This window comes from Lonchura striata, chromosome 7 (genome assembly GCF_050655825.1).
Source record: "Lonchura striata isolate lonStrDom1 chromosome 7, ASM5065582v1, whole genome shotgun sequence".
Classification (NCBI taxonomy): Eukaryota; Metazoa; Chordata; class Aves; order Passeriformes; family Estrildidae; genus Lonchura; species Lonchura striata.
The window spans coordinates 21114163-21133682 of NC_140709.1; the positions used below are offsets into that span (position 1 = coordinate 21114163).

The window sequence follows — 19520 nt, forward strand, 5'->3', positions numbered from 1 at the left end:
AAAACAGAAAATCAGACAGTCATCTGCAAATAAATATAAAAGATTATTTAATTTAAACCTTTTCATGATAGTTTAATTGACTGTGGCTACTTACATCAGATTTCACCTTGATGGATGAGCAAGAATCTCCCCCATTGATTGGGACTGCAAACTTGACTTAGGAATATCTTGGGCTGTTAAACTGAAGACAAACCTGTTTCTTCCTCTTGGGTCAGGAAGGGTGGCTACATTTCTCTCTTCATTTAACCATGGCTTCTATTCTGCCCAAAAACCAGGAAATGGTCCCAAAATGTTCCCTCTGGATTGGGTTCACACAGGGAGGTGGAGTATGAATTGCATTTTTCACCTGCAAACCCATGGATGACAGACAGGATATGAAGGACAACCAGTTAGAACTAAGGCAGTGAAAAGTTCACTTGCCTGTAATAGACAAGTATTATTTCCCAGTAATTTTTCAAAGACTCCTGCCTAACCATTTTTCTACCTATCTCAAGGTCCAGCTTCTTTATGAAGGGCTCAAGATATCTCCTTCAGTGTATGTCACTGACTTCACATTGCAGTTTTATCAGTGTTGCTGCAATACTAACCTCCATGGTCCCTTCTCCTGCCTGTCATGCTGCTATATGCTCAGTAATGCCCTGAAAATTGAATACTTTCCTGATGAAAATTCCTGCAACCTCTGTTATACTTCATTGCTCTAGCATAGAATATTTTAGTTGGAAAAGACTTAGAACAATCATCTAGGAGATCTAAATACAGAAAAAGCTTTTCTGAGTGAGAGTTGCTGCACCTGAATGCACATTATTAGCAGAATAACCCCCCCAAAATTTAACTTTGTGGTGAATTAGGAAACTGCGGGCCATACATTTTTCTGTTCATGTTTCTGTTCAGTAGAGGTAGCAGATATCTAATGTTCTTACGAGGAAATTGAGAACATTGGGTGATCTGAGATGGGGACAATGAACAGCTGTTTTTTTAGATAGCATAGTATATTATAAGAATCATGAATCAAAGACATACCTGAAAATTAACATTTCACCAATATGTTCCATTCATCAGAACAATTTTAGTTCCTTGTTAATGTTTACAAGATCTAAACAGTCCTTTATTTACAAAAGAGATAGTTCACACTGATATGTGTGATATGGGCCCCTGAATAAAACATGCAGCCACAACAGATTAAAAATGTGATCAGTAATGAGAATACACAGGGCTGTTACACACACTTTTGTAAACCTTGAAAAGGATTCAGCATGCCATAGGTTTAGTTGTGAATGTGGCTGATGTGTCCTTTGCTGCAGTATCTTGCTGTATTGCTGTTGTGGGAGGATGAGAACAATAAGGACAATAGAGACACAGGATGACACATAAACACCTGTAACAAAATAGCAGGAAGGAGAGGAATTGATTAATGGATGATATCCCATAAGGATGTCTTGATGAGGGGACAGGTGAGACAGCTGCTGAGATAAAGAGTACCTCAGTAAAGAAAACTTCCACCAGCTTTCTGGTTTTTAAAATAGCTAAATCTTGCAGAATTCACCTTTTCAGTAAAATGTGAAAAAGCTGATCCATGGCTGTCTGAGGCATGTGCCCTCTTTGTTCCATGATGTGGGAGCTACTATGACCTCCCAAGTTTTCCTTACTGACACAGGGAATCCATCTGTTCCAGATAAGAACATGGACATTGCCACAGGAACATAGCAAAATAAGTACACTATAAGAATCAGAAATGCTGTGCTGTCACCCATTTTCCAGTGTCACTTACTGAAAGCAAGGTAATCAGAAAATATGAATAAAGTACTGTCTAAATACATCTTTCAAAGAAAATGAGCAGATTAAGAATTTATCCTCTGCTAGCACTTGGAGTATGTATCTTTCTTCAGTGGGCACATTCGGTGTACCTGAGCTGGTATATACTGAGCTGTGCAACTACTTGTGATTTATTTACCGGACAGGCTGGATTCTGCAGAACTAAAGTAGTCTATGGTGACCTAATCTAGTTGAAGACATTCCTGCTTGTTGTAGGGGAGCTGCACTAGATGATCTTCAAAGATCTCTTCAACTCAAACTGTTCTGCCATGCTGTGACTCAGGCCCACGGATACCAGGCCACACATTGGTGGAAGCCTCACATGGAGCTACAGAGGAAAGCTGGATGGAAACAGCCTTTGGTCGCTGACCCTGCCCAGTCCTTGAGCTCTACCCTACAAATTCTGAAGGGAATGACACGTGCAAAACAACAGCTGATGAAAAGTATATCACACAGATAGGAAAGCAAAGTATCTCTGTTGGGCCACTTCAGCTTTCCTTAGACAAGACACAAAGGGACAGGAGAGGTTTTGGAAGAATAAATTCATTGCTCTACTTCTCTCTCTGGTGGATACTAGCAAGATAAGACCTGGGTGGGTGTTTGTTGTCATCTATGGAAAAAATAATGTTTCACTAAATTTTTATGTTTATACTCAACAGCATTTTGAACCCAAAAAAAGTGTACCAGCCAGTCTAAACCCCGTGGAAGACTTGACATAAATTATACAAGAAGTTCCTGTATTCTGTTACGTTAGCCAAAGCTAAGTGACCACTTAATGACCTCAAGAGACTTGACAAAATAATTTTTTTCTTATAATCTTCTGCCTGTTTATTCCAATTGTCTTATGTGACTTCAGGGTACATGTGGTTACTTTCCTAAACTGGTACCTAATACTGCAAGTTTTTTAGAATATAGAAATTTTCTGTATCCAAACACCATGTCCCTACCAACACAGGGATAAAAACGGTGCTTATTGTATGCACCTGTTCACACATAATATATAAATAAATCCATTCCAGTAAGCTGAATGAACCCATTTCTCAGCCCAGGGCACACCCACACTACAGGTAATTTTTAAGATGCACACAGAGATCAAAGAATCAAAACCCAAAAATGCTCATGCCACTGAATTTTGTTCTGACTTTTATTAGCCAGTGAATTCAAGACAAAAATAAACAAATAAAGATTGACTACCTTTTGTACCTTCCTTCTTCAAGGAACTCAGAGTAAGAAACCCTACAGAGAAGATCAGTATTTTTTAATGTCATCTAGGAATCTACTTGAAGTTAGTGTAGCACTTGATTCTGGCACTCTCTGCAATATCAGTGCTTCATTGTCAATTAGTACTTGGACCAGCAGAGTTGCTAAGCTGTTCTGCTTCTATGAAAATAATTTCTTGTGCTGACTACACTTATTCCTTTCCTCTTCATTTCTATATTATAAATAATCTTAAGCTTGTCAGGGGTATTATTAATCACTTATTGTTACCTTTTTCAATATAACTTGAAGACCAACATTCCCCAGCCACAAGTGTCAACATCTTAAGTACTGTTCAGACATTTGAACATAATATACTGTTTCTAAGTCTTCCGTTGTATTACTAGTAGGATAATTATTATAGCAAATGATAAAATACTGCAAAATTGTTTTCTCCCCCCCTTAATAACATAAATAAAAGAAGCAATTAATTTCCTACAATAAAAACAGGCAATACAATAACGTACAAATGTGGAGTTTCTTCATTATTGCATCAAATTGCAAAACGGAAACATATAATTTCAAAAGGCTCATAAGCAAAAATGGAAACACAGCTGATGTTGCGTCAGCATGTAGCACAAAACTGTGAAGCTTGCACAGCTCACAGCTAGTCTCCTCAAATAGAGCAGTTAACATTTCTAAATGAAATACATAACACAGAGAAGCTTCTCCCTTTTTTTTGAGCCTATACTTCAGAATTTAAGGCAATTTTGCAGAACATTACTCTCCATCCAATACTGTAACCTTATAGCATCACCAGTTATTTTAAAACCTGTCTATCACACAGACCTACATCTATAGCTTTATTGACACATCTTGTGACAGATGGCAATAATGTTTTCAAATGGAATCAATGTACTTCTAAACTGATACACCTTCCTCTACACCCCATATATTTATCAGATGTGTTTTTATACCTCTTTCTGTGGTGGTATTTTGGTTTGTTTGGTTTTAGGTTGCTGAGAAAAGGTAATACATTTTCTTTGACATCTTGTGCTATTTTACAAGTATTCAGGGCACATTCCCTGCTTTGCATGGAAAATGTATTTGCACAGTTGTCAGAATGATGGACAAGGGGAGAATGATAGGAAGGAGCACTGATCTTTGCTTGTTATTACATACAATAGCCCAGTAGGAATCATGATGTGTTGGTGAGACAAACTGTGTCCCATTCTGGAACATATTAAGTTTGTCTTCAGGACACACATGACTTCACTAGGGTGTCTAACCTCATTCATAATAGATGCTAATCTTTTCAGGGCTGACTGATGACAGCACTTCCTGCCCTTCACGGAATTAGAGCTGGGTTTTATCAAAGGACTCAAACTGCCTGCTAATTAGACTAATTCCCTTCATCATGAATTATTTATTTCCATTGGTAACCGACCACTGTGACATTAATGGGTTCTGCTCAACTTAGTTTCATACTAATATACACTATAAGTTAAATGTTTAAAAACTCCTGATACTTCACTCCAGGTCAAGTGTATCTTCACGTAACTCTTGATGTTTTCAATAAAGTTTTGATAATTAAAGACAGAATAAAGTGCTCATTGCTAAGGAAAAGAAAAAAGAAAAAGAAAATAAAGCATAATTTAAAAATTATGAAATCAAGTTGCTGGTTTGTTGGTTTTTTCCACCAAAATGTGAAGCAATATAGACATATTTAAGATTGATAATAGAAGTCCTCTACTGCACTAAGAGGGTCTCAAGGCAATTTACCAAACCAGATCCATATCCTCAGCCAGAACATGTAGTGCCTCTGCATTCAAAATTCTCACTCAGTTGAAGGAGTTTTTGTGTTTAATATCAAAAATGTGTTCTGTACTTAGGTAGCAAATGTCAAATATACAAGCACAAAGAAGAATACCTAGCAGACACCAGCACTGCTGGGTGGAGAAGACCAAAGGTAGAGTGTGGCCAGCACTGGGATGAAACTGGCCAAAACATAAAGCACCGTTCTGGGATGTCTTAGCAGCAGGATCTGGGTCCAGAGGCCATCTATGCAGTGTGTACAAGGTCTCAGCAGGAGAACTGATGGCTGGTTTTGGCATCACTGTTCACAAGTTACATTGACAACAGAGAAAATCTATGGAAGTGCAACAAAAAATTAAAGCAATTTAGAAAACATGACCAATGGGGAATGATTGGTAATAATGTTTAAAAAAGAATATTATGACATCTTCACTTATGCAGAAAGATGTTATAGTTAGACTGGTGATCAGTTTCCTACATGTCTACAACAAGCAGAACAAGAGAGAACCATTTCAGCCTGAAGCCATGAAGAAAAATTGAGAAAAAATTTCCTAGCTGTAAGGACAGAAAAGCACATGTCTAACCAGATAAAAAGGTTGTACAATTCTCAGCACTAAAGGGATTATAGTTTAGGCTAGTTAGGCAGATAATTGTTGCAGAGGTTTAGGTATATGTGAACTGATAAAATTATTTTCTGAGATACAAAAATAATTGAGTTCAATTACTGGAATATCATTTTACCTTATAAAATACTTGTGGATTTTGCCATTACTAAAGAAAAAAAATTCTACTTAAAAGGTGTGATTATTTCTCAATGATAAGAATGTCTCTTTCAGAAGCATTATATGCAGAATAACGTTTCAGATTTCTAGAACTTAACTGTTAGTCTTTTCCACTGGTAACACAGACAGTAAATGTATTCAATTCAATTTAATTAATGGAATTTTTGTGACTCATACCCAGGATAGTATAGTTCAGGCTGTATGTTTTACAATGGATTTGTTTCCTATTGTGGTAGATTGACCCTGGCTGGATGCCAGGCACCCACCAAGCTACTCTATCTCTCCTCTCCTCTCCTCAGCATGACAGGCAGGGACAAAATAAGATGGAAGAGAGCTCATGGATCAGGCTAAAGGCAGTTTAGTAAAACAAAAGTAAAGCACGTGGGGAAGCAAATTAAAACAAAAGGTTTATTCTCTACTTCCCATCAGCAGACAATGTCCATCCATTTCCCAGAAAGAAGGGCTTCAGTATGTGTAGCACTTGCCCTGGAATACAAACCTCATAATAACAAATGCTCACCTCTTCCCCACCCTAAGTCCCTCCTTAGCTGTTATATCTGAGCAGACATCACACACTATGGAATATCCCTTTGGTCAGCTGTCCTGGCTAAAGCCCCTCCCAAGGGCTTGCCCACACCCAGCTTCCTGGGTGAGGAGGGAACACTGGAGAGACAGCTCTGATGCTCTGTATGCACTGCTCAGCAGCAGCCAAAACAGCTGTGTGTTACCAACACCTCTGCAGACACAAAAATGAACTCCAGCTCAGCCCGACCCAACGCACCTATTTACCTGCTCAGGGATGCCATCTTTGAATTGCTTCTCTTTCAGTAAAATTGAAAGACTTTTCACATGTTGCAGAGCTGGGCTCAAAGCTCCAAGATATTTTATACAAACTCATTACTAACTGGTGCATATTCTCACTCAGTTCACAAAATGGTTTGATTACTCTGTCTGTGAAAAATGAGGAAGATGTATACAGCACATCAGAAGAATGAATAAGAGGCTTGTTTGGGGTAATATTTGTAATGATAAGGTGAGTTTAAAATAATAAACAGCAGAAGACAGCTAGACACTTTATATCCCTTAGCCTAATAAAGACTTGGACTACAGTATATTTGATAAATAGTCTTTCACTTGATAGCCATAAAAGAACACATATCTCTCTAACCCACAGTGATAACACTACCTAGGTGTTGGAAGCCAGACAGAAATGAACAGAGATGAGATTCAATAAGCTCATGTACATTTCTATCACAGTGTGAGATACTTTGGCTGTGAAAATAAAGGTGTTATTTTTCCACTGTTGAAATAATACAGAATCAATAAGAGGCAACTGTGAGCCTCAATAGCATCAAGGGGTTTCTGTTGACATTCACAAACCAAATGAGCGGAACTCTGCTGGATTGAGATGTCACCAGAAACCCCAAGATGGCATTACAGCCTTGTTTTTCTAAGTTGTGTTTTTTTGCAATAAACATCCAACTGCCTTTTCATTTTAATTGAAAAGTCACTTTTTACAACTTTTTCTGCTTTTCCTGTTCATCTTTTTTTTTTTTTTTCAGGTTATCTGCTCTGCTCTACCTGCCTTCCTCCTTTTCTCTCACCTCACTCTCCTACCTCCTGCTTCAACCAACATCTTCTTGTTTTTCTCTTTTTTTTCTAATTTACTTTCTTTCTTTCCTGGTTCTTTGAATTCCCAAATCAAAATATATCTGGAATGAGTGACTTTGCTCAGTGTGTTACCAGCACTCCCTAATGTCCTTGTGTTAGTGCACACCCTTCCTTCTGCACTGTGGCCAGACTATCTTTTTAAGCCAAACAAAATGTCACTCATAGTGCTCATTATTTGTATTGAACAAGAGTGTCCTAGTAGTTTCTAATGCAGCAATATAAAATAGATTTTGTTTGAGAGCTAATAATACCTGGCACTCAAACAGAGACTTCCATCCAGTGATCTCAAAGCATTTCACAGGCATTAATGAATTACATCTCACAACTGTGCTCTGACAAACAGGTTATTCCCATCTCACGAGTGGAGATAACTGAGGAGGAAAGAGACAGGTAATCTGTTATTACAAGGTCTCTCAGGGCCCAGTTCTTCACTGTTGTATTTAAAGGGTTTCTGTCACTGGCTTCAAGCCAGCTCTGAGTAAATAACATTAAAGAGCCCTCAGATGTTCCAAGCATTAGTCCTTTAATACGAGATCCCTTCACTTTATATAGCAGAGTATGTTCTCCTTGCAAACTGGGATATAGACACCTTTGGGGACATTTTATTTTATAATATCAATTCGTGAGTTACTAGAGAGAAGAACATTGTGTACTAAATGGTTCTACAGCCATAAATTAAACCCAGTAACCCACCTTCTGATTCTTTACAAGCCCTTTTAAAGAAGGAGGATTCTTTAAAGGGAGTTTTGTTTTTTTTAACAGGACATAAAAGTGTATTCTTTTGTAAAAAATTAAAGCGTGACCAGAAACATTTTTCAGCAACATAAAAACCAGATAAGAGCACAAAATAAGAGGAGAGTGAGCAGAGAGCTCTCACAAAATGCATGTCAAAGAACTTGGATAGACTGATATCTACAATTTATTTGTTAGGAAAACTTCTCTCCTCTTTGGAGTAGATGAGGGATTTATAACACCGGCCTAACTACAACATCCAGCTGCTGCTTATGAAATAAAATAACAGGTCTGTGATTTGTTCCTAGCCTCCTACGTGCATAAAAGGCATCCCTGTAAATTCTGTCGGTGGTGGGTTCTCTGCAGAACATTGGTTTGAAATCATTCTACACGGCAAAATGAGCAATTAGACAGCAACTACAAAGCCAGCATCATTTTGGCTCCACATCTGCACATCACTCATCAGAATAGAGCCCATGTTTCACTGAACTTGTGAACTTCATATATACAAACTTGTTGTAGAACAGTATGAGACACCTGGGATGGCAAAGGACTCAGGATCGTTCAGAACACTGCCAGTCACAGCCAAGATTTGAAGGTATCAACAAGAATTTTCAGAGTTCCTTCATGTGTGGTTGTATGAAAAATAGAATCAAATGACCAAAAACTTCACAGAGAACTTTCAATTACTATAGTGGTCATTTATTAGAACAGCATTTAAGTTCACCATAAGTCCAGTGCCAATTACACATATTACTTTATCTTGGTAATTTACAAGGGCTATAACTTTGACAAAATTTTTTGGTTTTTTGGTGACAAGTGATTTGTGCTCAGCTAAAGTTATATCCTTGGTAGTCCCAGAGGAAAGGTGATGGTTAGGCACATAATGGGCACTTTGAACAAATGTCCATGGGTAAATTTAGCAAATAGAAATGAAACCTGTTTTTTCAGTTCCTATAACTTTCCAATTCCAGGAAGCTTAAGCTAAGAGGTATCAGCTTTGTTTCATAACATCCAATTATGTAACAACCACTATTTCTAGAGATACTGGCCTGTGAAAATTACTCTTTCAGTACATGAAGGAACCAAATAACAAAACCCAAACAGTAAAACTTTGCTGTTTATGCATGAGAAGATTTTTAACCACTCAGTGAGTCATTTTATGAAGCAATTAACTTTCCTTTTTATGCAGACATTTTTTCTTCGTCTGCCACCTTTTTAATCGTCCTTTGCATAAATTGTAAAATAATTTCTCTTTCCCTCAGAAACAACAGCTGCATTGTGAACTCCTGAATTGGCATGTCTTTGGAATATATTATAATAATTCAGAAACTGCTGCCATTTCTGTCAAGCTTTCATTCATACAAAGGTTCAAACGTCCCATCCTCCCTCCCCCTTTCATTGCTCTTGCTGATCTCAGATTGTCCACTCACTTCCCTTGCTCTCCCAACTCCCTCTCCCGCCTCCAGTCTCAGCCCTTGCTCTCTAAAGCTCGACACAAATCTCCTTCCCTTGCCACTCCCTAGAACTGGCTCTCTGTAGCCTTCTCGAATTAGACACAAATGACTTGTCTTGACTTCCAAAGCCCTTTGTGGCCTCTCTGCTCACCACTGACCCTCTCATGTTCAATATCAAAGGTCAGCACTTGCTTCCAATTAGTCTATGAGCCAAGGTACCTTCCTCTGACTGCAATCCTTTCAAAACAAGCCCAGCCATGCTCTTTCCTCTGTTGCCCCTCACTTGTGGGGAAGGAAATGTCTATCAGTATCTGCAAAGCTTTCACATTCTGCCTTTTTAAATCCCCCCTCAGATCTTCACTCTGCCTTCAGAAACCGCAGCAAGAGCCTGACTGTTCACGTGTCAGAGAACACTCAGCAACACAACAGGAGCTTCCTCACTGCTGTCACTGTTCTACAGGGAAATGCAGCTTGTGTGTGCCCTATTTTGCAACTCAGTGGAGGAGCTGTGGCTGATAACTTGAGCTTTGTGGGTCCTAAAAACCACTAAAAATAATGAGCAAGAGAAAGCACAATAGGGAAAACACAGATTATTGGTTTCTAGGGCCCAGATCAAGGCATTGCAAAGCTCACATCACCTGAAAGTTGTTACTGAATGAGAAGTCCTGGTCCATCACCTCCATCTTCAGGGTAAGCCTTTCTCACTTCAGAGTGGCAGTCTGACCCAGTTATACACAGCTAATGGTTCCAACCTATATAAAGTTTGTAGAATTCCACAGATTTGGTAAAAATTTGTTTTCTTCATAAATTCAGACTCTTGCCCAAATATTAAGGATTTTTACATGAGCAAAAATGTCACCAGTATATAGTATCTTGAGTAAATTCACTCACCTTGCCTCAGCATTTCTCTTGTAAATGGTTTTTTTGGCAACAGTTTTCCCAAAATTTTAGATTGAAGTGTGCACATAGGAAAAAAATCATTCAGATAAAGGTTATAAGTAACTGAAATTCTATTAGGTATCTGAAATTCATTCATATGAATAACTGAAAACAGGCTATACAATGGCAAGCTTGCCTTAAACTGATAGATGATGCTCCCAGATCCATTATTATAAACACAGTGGTTTATTATGGAGATAATTGTAGGTTGTTCAAGTGGAGGATGGAGATGTGTGTGTGTGGGAAGTAACAGAATGGAGGTAACTAAATGAGTGGAGTGTAGGTGAATAGCTGAATGGCTTAACTGTTAATTTCCTCGGGGTTTTTTTACAATTTACATTAGTATGCAGAGAAGTGGGATCTAACTCAAAGAACTTTTCTGAGCAGGGAAAAAAAATCACACAAAATGTATACATAACCATGTGAAATACAGAAGCTTGGAACTGCATATGTAATTTCCTTGAAAGTTGTAGCTTGTTGTCAGAAAGGCCCTGCTGGGTTTCATAACTTGGAAAAGTAGCTTTCATGAAGTATGTCATTCTTCAAGAAATGAGCAATACTGCCATTTTGCTTCATACCACTGACACAATATTTAGCTCTGTCATTTAAATATAACTGCTCATTTTTTACATTAATGCTACTAATAAATGTAGATTGCAAGGACTAATTATCTTATAGTTATAAAGTGGTAGTTTATTTAAAAAAGAAAGCTCACACTTACTGCATATTCTAGATTTTTTAAAAAATTACCATTGTAATGGTAGCTTAGTTGTGGCAATTGTTCAAGGTTTTTGTGGTTTAGTATTTTTAATACTCCAGTGTAATCTACTCCAGTCATCCTTGACAGAGAATAAAGATGGGTTTTCAAGGATCACAGCTTTCAAGCTATGCGGAAATGCCCATTTTCCATCTTGAAAGCAATCACATACACAGATGAAGACAATGATACATTGACTGGTATTTAGAAACTGAATCTAGAAAAAAGTGCATGTTTTTGCTAAAACACCCTTTTTCTTTTTCCCATGGCTAGATTCACTGTACCTAGGAATAGTGCTAGTAAAATAGCTATCTTTAATGGGCATTTCATCCCTCTGGCAATCATAGCTGCAGCCTTTAGCACAGACATGAAGCCATCACTTAAAAACAGCTTGTCATTTTGCAGTGAACATAAAATTTATACTACAAAGTCAGAGGAAAAGAAAAAACCCAAAACCCCTAACACTTTTTTCATTAATGTACGTCAGTGCATATATATTTATTTTTAAACAGATATAAAATATGAAGAATTTTTGTTCCAGAATTTACATCCTCTTCTGCATGGTGAAATTCAATCCATGCCTGCCTGAATGTTGGTCAGTCAAATGTAGTCAGTCTTCACAGGCTGTGGAAACACAGCCTTCACCTCCTAGTTCAAACAACCATTTCTGGTGCACTGCAAGCAAGAATTAGTTCTCATGACATCTCAGGAAATGACACTCTCCAGATAAGTTAAATCTGATGCTCATTTTGGTGCAGAGGTCAGAGATCTAATGAGATAAGGCAGAAGAATGTTCTACAGCAGGAGCCAGAGGCCCCAAACATCTTTTTCCCCTTGTCATGCAATACTCTCCAGAATACTCCTTTCTCTGCTTCTCCCTGAGCTTATGAGGAGGGAGGCTGGTACTGGCATTGGGATAAATTAGTTCTAACAGAAGAAGAGACAGAAAATTCTGCTAATACCTATGTGTGTTCTTTGTTCCACTGAAAAACTGAACTGGCTTTAGTTATGAAGATACAATTTTTTTTTTTTACTTATTCAGAATATGTTTTGAAGCTTTTCTCTAGCCATGGAAGCAGAAAAGTTATTACATAGGAAAAAACAAGCTAGAAAAATAACAAAAAGGAAGAACAAAAGGAAATAAACAAAGGAAGGAAAAGAAAAAAACAGAAGAGAAATTAGAAAAAGCAAAATTTCCCAAGCAATTCCTAGATTTCAAGAATTAAGGCTTTAAGAAGAACCTAGATGACAGCTATCACAAATCTCAGTATCACAAAATCCAATCAAGGTGTAAGACTTCCCACACTGGGTGTGTTCAAACGGCAGCTTTGGATCACTTTGTTCCTACACTGTGCATATTGTGTAATTTTTGCCTTACACTCTATTCTTAGTTTGGCACCTTTCTGAAGGACTAAGCAAAAATAAAATTCAACAAACCTAAGAGAAGTCGTCTTAACCTGGGAATACATTTAACAAATTGTTTTTCATTGCTGATCTGCATTCATTTAACAAATAGGTTTTCATTGCTGATCTGCATTATATTTAGTAGCAGTCTATGTAACTATTCAGAGTAGCAAACTGTGCAGCTTTTGGTTGCAGCTCTTAGTAAGAGTCTGAAATAACACAAAATAATATTGGTGTTCAAATAACACAATACTGGAGAATGGGAAAAGCATATTGACATGTGAAAGAATTAACATAAGGTGAATCATGTAACTCTACCTTGTCAAGACAACATCCAAGGCTCCAAGACACTACATAGATCAGTCAATAGTTGTGCAGTTCACCAGGACTGGTTATTTCTTCTACTTTAAAACTCACACAATCAGGAGATTCTTTTGGCTGTGTTATGGGTTTCTTCCCAACCATTATTCAAAAGACCTGTCAGAAGATTACCTTGATTTCACACATTTTTATCTGAAGGAAAACCACATTTTCTCAGTCAACGCAATTTAGAAATGAAACTGTAAGGGTTTCTATTTAAAACAAAAATTAAATTGAGTTATATTTTTAAAATTCAGCTAAAAAAGCTGAAATAGCAGTATTGTGTTTTGCTCAACAAAAATTTTCCTTCAGCCTGAGAGTTTAATAAAATCATAGATGTAAAAGTATGTGTGTGCATGTGTAAGTATCTGTCTGGCTTTATATAAAATCAGTTACTCCTTTGTCAAAAGGTCTTTCAAAGTAAGTCCTTCCTAAAGACTACCAAAGAACAGGAACCCATACTTTTAAAAAGAGAACAATGAAAGAAAAGTAGGATGGGACAATGTGCTAAAAATTAGCACACACACTCCACCAGAAATTTGCTTTTTGGGCTTTTTTTTTGCTGCTTTCTAATATGACTGTTAAGAAGTTATGCTGACAGGCCCTTTTTAAATCAAGATAATTTCTGCAAGTCTTACTGCATCTGGTACTATTGTGTATTGTCAGTTCAATTATTTGAAGTCAAAATTCAGCCATATTTATGACGTTATCAGTCTGGTTTGTGTTCATCATGAGATACTGGGGCAATTTTATTCATCTGAGACTAAGATCTAGTCATAAATACTTCATGACTCTGCTATACAGACCAATCCATGATGCACCCAAGCATGTACACAGCTGGATACAAATATACATAATGCACAGAGTAAGGAGAAACAATAGAAAGGGACAGATCTAAATATTAATGCATATTACATAGATCTAAAATGAAAAAAAGCCAAGACATTGTAAAAGGCAATTCAAAATTATGTTATAGAGAGTATTCTCAAAGTTATTATAGTGGTTTGGTGCTCATTTAAAATCTATTTTCAGGTTTGTCAGTTCCTCCTGGTTACCACCTTGTGCCTAGGTAATTCCAGCTGCCTCTCTGCTGGAAGCTGGATATCATTGCATTCAGAATTATAATCATCTGGTCAGTGCCCACTTCCTCAAAAAATAGGAGCTGCTCATTATTTCTCTTTCCTTCAGTTCAAAATAGTGCTGGTCCTAACTTTAAGTACAAATAGGTGTAGTCTACCTTCCATTTTAGTCATGATTCTGTCTTACTTTGTGGCATAAACAGATCTGCTTTTCTTCTTGGATCTTCAGACTAAGTGGGAGAGGCTTTCTGAAGAAAAAAGAAATCTCATCTCTAGCCCTGTGTGAGTCACTTCAGAGAATCAGAAAGCAGCTTCAACACCAGACTTAAATTCTTTGAGCAGTAAATACCTTATTTTGTCCCTCAGGCATCACTGTGTAAATTCTTTAACGTTCAGTCATATGAAACTAACCCGTTGGAAAGTGCTGGATCACACTTAGAACTGGGTCAAGTACAGATTACAGAAACAGAGAAGGGGATCAAATGCCACTCAGCTGGTGAAGCTTTATGGAATCCTACAAGAGATCAGAACTCAAATGTTTTGCTTCCTCTATTTCAGGAAATCTAAATAAATAACAAGAGAAGCTCACTGAACTTTCTTTAACATTTGGAAAGAGGCACGGCTCCTGAATGCCATTGAAGAATTCCTGTAAGAAGGTCAGTGCTTGGAGAATCTGATGGTGAACAGGAGAGAAAAGATTACAGAGTTAGCCAAAACTATCCATCATCTGAATAAAGGAAAAGCAGCAGGTATTGATCAGTTCTCTGGAGAAATGTTGAAAGGGGGTGGAAGGTCAAAACATGGAAGTTACACTATCTTGGAAAGGAATGAAATCAAGATCAAATGACAAAAGCAGGACAATAGATTCTCACTCTACAATATACACAGCATGCATATTGTAACACAGCTGAAATGAAATTTCACAAAGTGCACAAACACACAAATGCACCATGGAAATATATTGTATATCAAAAAGATGAGACATATAAATGCCAAAATATGAAGCAGAACAAGGGAGAGGAAAAATAGGGAAAATCTTACACAGCCTTAAGTGCAAAAACCTGAGACATTTGCTGCAGATCTGCAGTTTCTACTAGTTATTGAACAGAATTTGTCAGACAGCAAAACCTGAATATACAAAATATATTTGAAGCAGGTGAGAATTGAAGAAAGAATTGATGAAAGACAAAGAAACACACTCCTTAAGGCACACATGCTTCTCATTTTACTTTGCAAGGGCTTTTCCCCCATTTGTGAACTGCTGCCAAGTAACTTTTCCTTGGTACCTGAGCTGAAGCTGCTGAGGCTGTGAAGGTTTGGTTCTCGCTACCTCTGTTCATCCCAGCACAACACAGGGAAGTGTATCAGACATTGGCTGTTAGTCAAGTGTGCTCTATCCTGAATGCTACTGCCACAAATTCTGCACTACCTGGTTCAAGTGGGTGCCTGACACTATGACATATTGCAAATCAAGGAATTAATCTGAAAAAAAAAAAAGCCCAACTGCAGAGCAGAGATAATAAAAAAATGTTTGAGAAATGGCTTAAAGCAGGCTGGAAAACTTGAGGAAGTATTTTGAAAAAATTGTAGAGCATGGGATTATGCTTAAAACCACATGAAACAGGCTATGCTTACATTCTTTTTTAATTAATCAGGATCTTAAAGACCATATGTTACTCAAAAACATTAAAAATTTTATAAGAAATTACTTCTAGGAACATACAGGAAATTCTATGCCTCCAATGTTAACTCATCTGAATTTTATTTCCTTCTATTTTTAAAGGAAAACAAACCATGAAGAATCCCATTTATTCCCATGACTAATGACATTACAAACAACAAGTTTGTCCAGTCATCTGTATTTTAATTTAAGCCAACAGCATAGGTGAATAAGTATCTGGTAGAGATTCTAGGTTACTCTATATGTTAAATTACTGTTTTACAACTAAACACCTGCTGAGAGAAGTGAAACAAATAGGCGAAGCATCTTTCACGGAACACTCTCTTCAGCATCATCTCATAGTGGCTCTCACAATGACTCTAATTGGCAAAATAAATCTGATGAGTGAAAACAGAGCTACCTCAAGCCAAGGTAACATTTTTTTTCCCTTAAGTCTCCAGAAAAAAACCTGTGAAGTTTTGCTCCATGCTAAAATCTAAGGAAGGGCATTCTCACAGGCCCAAAACATTTACACAAACACTGTGCAAATGTGTGCAGTGTTTGAGTTGCTTTCAGCAGCACAGGACCATAAATGAGATTTCATGCCCGTTCAGAATACTCTAGATTGATTTTTCTCCTTTATGCTGCCTTTATACTTATATAACTCAGTCTGATTCAGTGCATTTACAGTAACAAGCTAGAACTAGTAGCATGTATCTACCCACTTCATAGAAGAGTATTTTTATTACTGCCCGTAATACAGACTCAGAAGTGATTGTGTTCAATTCTCTCTACTTCATCCAAGTGTCAAATCTGTATTTTTAATTTTGCCAAATTATATCCTACAGCTTTCAGAAGTATGCTAGGAGTATGCTTGGGCCTGTTACTTTGGAAGCAACTTTGCAGATATGCTGGAACTCAGAGATGAGAATTAAGATAACTAAAATATTTTTCCAGCATATTTGGAAAGCATAACAATAGATACAGAGAACAGCACTCAACTTAGGTAGCTTTCTGGCATCACTTACACAAAGTTTAATTAAAGTTTCCAAAACCATCTAACCTCTTCCTTTGCCCTGCAGAAAGGTGCCTTGCTCAGGTCTACAGAGCCTTTTGCCATTAGCTTCACTATTCTGGTGAGCTACTGCAGAAAGTCAGGGGCTAAATTGACTTACACAAACACACACCTTTTCTTTTTACCCCACTTGAAGCTAAGGGAGCTACTCTTAAGTACTCTTCAAAATCAGTAAGAACATGATTTTACCATTCTGCCCTTCAAGCTTACTCTTCAGAACTAAAAAGAGACTGAAACACTGTGACTGGAAGTGGAGTTTCTCTACCTTACTCTTGTACAAGGTTTAAAAGGATGATTTTTACAAATCATTCTATAACCAGATTCTGCACATAAAAAAATAAATCAATATTTTTCCTCACTAACAAGGATAATTTACCAAAACACTGTGTTTATTACAATTCATTCAGCTGTGTTTCTGCCTGGTGAAGCTATTTGTCAATTTTAAAATGGAAAAAAAGGAAAAAGCTTTCATCATTCCCACTTATTGTCCTTTCTCACCTTTAACTGTTGACAAGTTCTGTCAATGAAAAAATTGCCAGCCATTCTCTCTCAAATCTGCCTTGCTAATCCCTTCTAATTCTATGCCAGCAGAAAGAATGATACTCTCTACTTTGCCTTGAGTAAGCTGCAAATATCACCAGAAAGTACAAATATTCTCATCTACAATATATAAGATCGTTACATAGAACTGTCAGCCTACTCTACAAATTCTGGGATGTTAATTAGTGGGGAAGAAAACCTTGCAAAGGTTTTAGCACTTCTGACTTTGGAATCTCACAGCACTCTACAGAATTAAGTAAATTCTGCCTTATAAGAGCCTTCCAAATTAAATTCTTAGGTGAAAGAAAAAAATCACAGAAGGGCAGAATCCCCACCCCTCCCTCACCCCAACCCCAAAGCTAAGGGCCATATTATGAATATGTTCTTGCTTCTAGTAGAAATTCTTTGCATATTTAAATAAATTGGACTGTTTCAGAAAATAGCTGCATACCAATGGAGGAGAAGCTGTTCACAGTGCAACTGCAATGACAGCCAAAATTTCAAGTTATTTCCCCTGAAAAGTCAGTGAGAAAGATGTTGGGTAGCCTGGAGTCAGAAGATCAGCACTCCTTTTTTCCCCCAGTCATAAAACTGCTGGAAGCAACTTGAAAGATAATATAGTCCAGGCACTTTACAAAACTAGGTTTTATGCAAGACACATTGATTAATTTTCCAGTGACGTTTTCCCAACGTCCCCAGATAGCCTGAGATATTGTGAAGCTTCTTTCAGAATAATATTTTCTTAGTAATTCCCAGAATAAACTTTTGCTGGAAAGTTTATTAGCTTCCTTTTCTGCTCTCCCTCCTGTCCTTTTATTTGTGTTTTTAAACTGCAAGCTTTCTAAAACAGCAACTGCTTCTAAATATGATTGCATATTAACTTACAGAACATTCCCTCTTGAAGTTTTCAGATGATATTATAAAGCAAATTAGCCTAGAGAGCTTCATTTTTAGTTTTCAGCTCTAGTCAAACTTTCAGGTTTTAATCCTATTGAAAACAATCACCCATGGTCTCAGCTTGCATTGTAACAATATTCTAACCATGAAATATTACTGCTTTCCTGCCATATTTTAACATTATTGCATACCTTCTCATACGATACTGTCAAATGATACTGCAAGACTTGGTTTTATCTGACCAAAATGTTCAAGAAAATGAAGAAGGGCTCTTCTTCTTCACTTTTATTTATTTATTTATTGTTAACAGGTGCTTTTGATTCACTAAAAGCTTTCCATCCTCTCATCTTCTAACCATTTTCCTCATCTTTAAGCGTGTTCTCACCTAGAACAGGCTCTTTCAATGTTCTTTCTCTACTTCAATCAGAGTGATGGTGGTACTGACTTGGAGTTACTCACCTTCTTTGGCTTGGATGACAGTTAATTTTGTGCTTTTACCCAGAATTTCACCACAGGCACCTCATTTTCTCAATTCATCTTCTGTGAATTTCTTTTTTCAGTGGTCATCTCTAGTGGATTTTACCTCAAATGTGAATGTAAACAATGACCCCTGAAACAGTGAAAGCACGAAAGGGGGTGAGCATGTACAATAGTGAAAAAACATTAATTCTGTTTCTTTTATGACATCTTTAGCACTTACATCTGAAATGTAAAAGGTCTGGTTATCAACCACAGGACACAGCTGGAGAGAAAACATCTCCCTCTGCAATGATAGCCTGACACTTGCTTCAGGGTCAGAAAGGGATCCAAAGGTTGCTTTTTTTTAACATATCCTTTCAATATTTTATTTTTCACTCAGAAATATGAGAACATAAACTAGAAAACATCTTTGTTTCCCAGCAAAGTTTTTCTGGACATAACATTTATTTTTTTTCACCAGAAAATACTACTGCATTTTTTTTACTCTGTATTTTTTTATTCTTTTGTGTGACCTTTTGCAAAAGCAGTTCCTTCCTTCTTGTCAAGTGCACTTCATTTCTGACATTTTTAGACTCAAAATTCCTTCTGACAGAAGAATACACTTCTTTATTGAAGATGGTGCAGATTTGAGTTAGAATGAGAGAAAAGAAAAAGGGACGAGGTAGCAAAAAGAGAGAAAGTCAAGAAACTGAATGAAAATTTTAAAATCAGGACTGTTTTCTAAAATAAAAATGTACACTAAAATTTCCATATGTGTTTTACTAGAAATTACTAATTTTAAAAGCCCTATAAAAATTTTAAATTTTTACTGGGATGGAAATACTCTTCTGTCAGAAATAGCATTGCAGATCAATCCTTATAAC

The 19520-nt window shown here is 37.1% G+C and overlaps 1 protein-coding gene across 1 annotated transcript in view; it reads right to left on the bottom strand.

Annotated features, from left to right (window-relative positions):
* The window catches only part of SP3 (Sp3 transcription factor), a 206263-nt gene that overhangs the window by 33482 nt on the left and 153261 nt on the right, over positions 1–19520 (bottom strand). The window contains exon 23 of the transcript XR_014956716.1: positions 95–18787. The gene's annotated coding sequence lies outside the window, so the exon portion shown is untranslated. The remainder of the gene's footprint in view (positions 1–94; positions 18788–19520) is intronic.